General features: G+C 48.2%; 1 long non-coding RNA gene across 1 annotated transcript; it reads right to left on the reverse strand.

Moving 5' to 3' along the window:
- Nucleotides 1-3078: 3078 nt before the first annotated feature.
- On the reverse strand, nt 3079-4633 carry LOC138351533 (uncharacterized). The gene is made up of 2 exons (XR_011222491.1): nt 4531-4633; nt 3079-4320 (listed from the first exon to the last, which is right to left on the reverse strand). It is a non-coding gene; the product is annotated as an uncharacterized lncRNA (long non-coding RNA).
- Between the last annotated feature and the right edge of the window lie 523 nt (nt 4634-5156).

The following is a 5156-nucleotide window of genomic DNA, read 5'->3' on the forward strand; positions in this document are numbered from 1 at the left end:
GTTGACCATGGTCACTGGTGTGTAGGGCAGCTAGGGAGGAGGTGCTGGTGGTGTTGACCATGGCCACTGGTGTGTAGGGCAGCTAGGGAGGAGGTGCTGGTGGTGTTGACCATGGTCACCTGGTGTGTAGGGCAGCTAGGGAGGAGGTGCTGGTGCTGTTGACCAGGTCACTGGTGTGTAGGGCAGCTAGGAGGAGGTGGCTGGTGCTGTTGACCATGGTCACTGGTGTGTAGGGCAGCTAGGGAGGAGTGCTGGTGCTGTTGACCATGGTCACTGGTGTGTAGGGTAGCTAGGGAGGAGGTGCTGGTGCTGTTGACCATCGTCAATGGTGTGTAGGGCAGTTAGGGATGGAGGTGCTAGTGCTTTGGACCATGGTCACTGGTGTGTAGGGCAGCTAGGGAGGAGGTGCTGGAGCTGTTGACCATGGTCCCTGGTGTGTAGGGTAGCTAGGAGGAGGTGCTGGTGCTGTTGACCATGGTCACTGGTGTGTAGGGCAGCTAGGAGGAGGGTGCTGGAGCTGTTGACCATGGTCACTGGTGTGTAGGGCAGCTAGGGAGGAGGTGCTGGTGCTGTGTTGACCATGGTCACTGGTGTGTAGGGCAGCTAGGGAGGAGGTGCTGGTGCTGTTGACCATGGTCACTGGTGTGTAGGGCAGCTAGGGAGGAGGTGCTGGTGCTGTTGACCATGGTCACTGGTGTGTAGGGCAGCTAGGGAGGAGGTGCTGGAGCTGTTGACCATGGTCACTGGTGTGTAGGGCAGCTAGGGAGGAGGTGCTGGTGGTGTTGACCATGGTCACTGGTGTGTAGGGCAGCTAGGGAGGAGGTGCTGGCTGTTGACCATGGTCACTGGTGTGTAGGGCAGCTAGGGAGGAGGTGCTGGTGGTGTTGACCATGGTCACTGGTGTGTAGGGCAGCTAGGGAGGAGGTGCTGGTGCTGTTGACCATGGTCACTGGTGTGTAGGGCAGCTAGGGAGGAGGTGCTGGTGTTGACCATGGTCACTGGTGTGTAGGGCAGCTAGGGAGGAGGTGCTGGTGCTGTTGACCATGGTCACTGGTGTGTAGGGCAGCTAGGGGGAGGTGGTGCTGGTGCTGTTGACCATGGTCACTGGTGTGTAGGGCAGCTAGGGAGGAGGTGCTGGTGCTGTTGACCATGGTCACTGGTGTGTAGGGCAGCTAGGGGGGGTGTGCTGGTGCTGTTGACCATGGTCACTGGTGTGTAGGGCAGCTAGGGAGAGGTGCTGGTGCTGTTGACCATGGTCACTGGTGTGTAGGGCAGCTAGGGAGGAGGTGCTGGAGCTGTTGACCATGGTCACTGGTGTGTAGGGCAGCTAGGGAGGAGGTGCTGGTGGTGTTGACCATGGTCACTGGTGTGTAGGGCAGCTAGGGAGGAGGTGCTGGTGCTGTTGACCATGGTCACTGGTGTGTAGGGCAGCTAGGGAGGAGGTGGTGCTGGTGCTGTTGACCATGGTCACTGGTGTGTAGGGCAGCTGGGGGAGGTGGTGCTGGTGCTGTTGACCATGGTCACTGGTGTGTAGGGCAGCTAGGGAGGAGGTGCTGGTGCTGTTGACCATGGTCACTGGTGTGTAGGGCAGCTAGGGAGGAGGTGCTGGTGCTGTTGACCATGGTCACTGGTGTGTAGGGCAGCTAGGGAGGAGGTGCTGGTGCTGTTGACCATGGTCACTGGTGTGTAGGGCAGCTAGGGAGGAGGTGCTGGTGGTGTTGACCATGGTCACTGGTGTGTAGGGCAGCTAGGGAGGAGGTGCTGGTGCTGTTGACCATGGTCACTGGTGTGTAGGGCAGCTAGGGAGGAGGTGGTGCTGGTGCTGTTGACCATGGTCACTGGTGTGTAGGGCAGCTGGGAGGTGGTGCTGGTGCTGTTGACCATGGTCACTGGTGTGTAGGGCAGCTAGGGAGGAGGTGCTGGTGCTGTTGACCATGGTCACTGGTGTGTAGGGCAGCTAGGGAGGAGGTGCTGGTGCTGTTGACCATGGTCACTGGTGTGTAGGGCAGCTAGGGAGGAGGTGCTGGTGCTGTTGACCATGGTCACTGGTGTGTAGGGCAGCTAGGGAGGAGGTGCTGGTGGTGTTGACCATGGCCACTGGTGTGTAGGGCAGCTAGGGAGGAGGTGCTGGTGGTGTTGACCATGGTCACTGGTGTGTAGGGCAGCTAGGGAGGAGTGCTGGTGCTGTTGACCATGGTCACTGGTGTGTAGGGCAGCTAGGGAGGAGGTGCTGGTGCTGTTGACCATGGTCACTGGTGTGTAGGGCAGCTAGGGAGGAAGTGCTGGTGCTGTTGACCATGGTCACTGGTGTGTAGGGTAGCTAGGGAGGAGGTGCTGGTGCTGTTGACCATCGTCAAAGGTGTGTAGGGCAGTTAGGGTGGAGGTGCTAATGCTTTTGACCATGGTCACTGGTGTGTAGGGCAGCTAGGGAGGAGGTGCTGGAGCTGTTGACCATGGTCACTGGTGTGTAGGGTAGCTAGGGAGGAGGTGCTGGTGCTGTTGACCATGGTCACTGGTGTGTAGGGCAGCTAGGAGGAGGTGCTGGAGCTGTTGACCATGGTCACTGGTGTGTAGGGCAGCTAGGGAGGAGGTGCTGGTGCTGTTGACCATGGTCACTGGTGTGTAGGGAAGCTAGGGAGGAGGTGCTGGTGCTGTTGACCATGGTCACTGGTGTGTAGGGCAGCTAGGGAGGAGGTGCTGGTGCTGTTGACCATGGTCACTGGTATGCAGGGTGTTGGAAATTTCCAACACTTACACAGTACCTTTGTATTATAATACATCATTATTATATACTAATTGCAGTAGTTACTAATTTCAATAACGGTAGTGTTAATATAAATTAATATTTCTTTATCTGAGCCTATTGCTAATATTCTCGCCACATCGAGAGGCAGGATTCCGTCAGATACTGAACATTTAAACATATTTATTACCAATATGTTAAGGTTATTAGTGGGATGTTAATAGTAAGGTTAATAGTAAGGAGGTTAATAGTGGGAGGTTAAGAGTAAAGGGCAACATGACTGAAGTATTAACATGGGTGAAGGATATAAGAAAAGGAAATTAAAAAACTGTTAATAATATTCAAAAAATTTATTACATACATGCTTAATAAAGGTCAAAAGTGTAGTGTACCATCTAGATTGGTTAGGTCATACAACAATGACCCTAGATGGATAATCATGGGACTAAAAACATTATCAGTAGAAAAAACTTTGATCAATGGCCTAAAATGGGGAAGTCAGTCTTGAACAACAATATCCCAAACTAGTTAGAAATGTTAAAGAAATAATGAAAGCATCAAGAAATTAGGAAGTGTGTATAGCAGACTAAGCAATGACAATTTCTAAAACGTTTTTGCCTGATATATTAAACAAAGATTAAAGAAAAGACTTCCCAATTAATAATCTGAGGCAGGTCAGGTAGCTGAGAATGAAAAAGATATGTGACCTTTTCAAATTAATTCTTCGTCTCTGTATTTATCAAAGAAACTTAACTATGCATTAAGCAGAATTAAGCAGAACAAATCTTTGAAGGTCGAGAGGACTAGTTTAGTAGTTACTAGCGAGGAAGTTATTAAACAAATATGCAATCTAATGGCAAACTAGTCCCCTAGAGCCAGACAAAACATTATGCAGGGTGCTTATGTATTGTAAAGCAGATTTTCTATCATTCTTTTCCTGAAAATTTTAAGGTGATAGCAGGAAAGATTGTGACATTCTTTAACTTGACGTCAACAAGGACTTTGATACTGCGCCACACAAGCCTAAAGAGCTGGAGGTACATAGTAATGGCGGTTTATCCTAAGTTGGATTACACCTTCGTTATTGGTTATTAAAAAAAGACAGCAGAGAGTTGGCATGAATGGAGGTAAATCCCACGTCAATTTAACTTCCATGTGGGAGTTAAACTCCCAAAAGTGCTAAAAGACAAAAGATTAGCAGATGCAGTTTAATGCTGTAAAATGTTGGATTTGAGCTTAGTAATAATAATACTAAAGTTCCCATATATCACATGGATAATATTGAATATGTGAGGTATTAATGGGAGAAATATCTAAGAGTCATAATCTCAGGGATCATAAGCAAATAATCAATGCATAAACATATGGAATAAAGCATATAGGATACTGATATTAATTTTACTAAGTGTTAACTTCAACACATCAAATATTTCCTACAAGGGAGGAAAAAAGTATTGTATTGAGTTTTATTGTTTAACATTACAATCACAGGTGGAAAAAGTTGGTTAATTATGTGAGGGTAATTAGGTCCGGCCTCAGTTGGTCCCTGGAGCTGGTCAGGGGTCACCACCTGGTCCCTGGGGCTGGTCACGGGTCACCACCTGGTCCCTGGGGCTGGTCACCACCTGGTCCCTGGGGCTGGTCACGGGTCACCACCTGGTCCCTGGGGCTGGTCACGGGTCACTACCTGGTCCCAGGGGCTGGTCACGGGTCACCACCTGGTCCCTGGGGCTGGTCACGGGTCACTACCTGGTACCTGGGGCTGGTCACGGGTCACTACCTGGTACCTGGGGCTGGTCACGGGTCACCACCTGGACTTTAGTCAACTCTTCCACTTGGGACACTTGTGGAGGAGCTTCACTCCGGTGATGACTCCACTCCATACTGCAAATGTATACACCAAAATGTTATATATTTAAACAAGGTAACATTTACAGTAAACTGTATAATTAACAGAGTCAAAATGACAATAATCAGTAACAAGAACAAGAACTTTGAGAAATAAAAATTTTAGATAATTAATAAGAAGCTTTGTCCAGTTAAATTAATTTTGTTGTAAAATTTGGGAAAAGGAAAACTGAAAAAGGAATATAAAGACAGCAATAAGGAAATAAATATAATGACTATATATGTCTCACATTTATTATTGCACAAATTATTCCTTAAATAAAAGCCAGAAAACCACTGCTACAAATAAATACAACATCAACCATCCAAGCAAAAAAGAAAAATATACAATTGAATACATTCCAGATCTCAGAAATTATTCAAAGATATAAATCCATTATCACATGGCAGAATTATCTGTAACAAAACTATTTATCAGGCAAGTTCCACTGAAACAAAATATTGGATGATCAGAAGGGGAAATTTTTAATTTATTTGATTATTCATAACCTGTGACATTGAAATA

Source organism: Procambarus clarkii, chromosome 50, assembly GCF_040958095.1.
Source record: "Procambarus clarkii isolate CNS0578487 chromosome 50, FALCON_Pclarkii_2.0, whole genome shotgun sequence".
NCBI classification, from domain to species: Eukaryota; Metazoa; Arthropoda; class Malacostraca; order Decapoda; family Cambaridae; genus Procambarus; species Procambarus clarkii.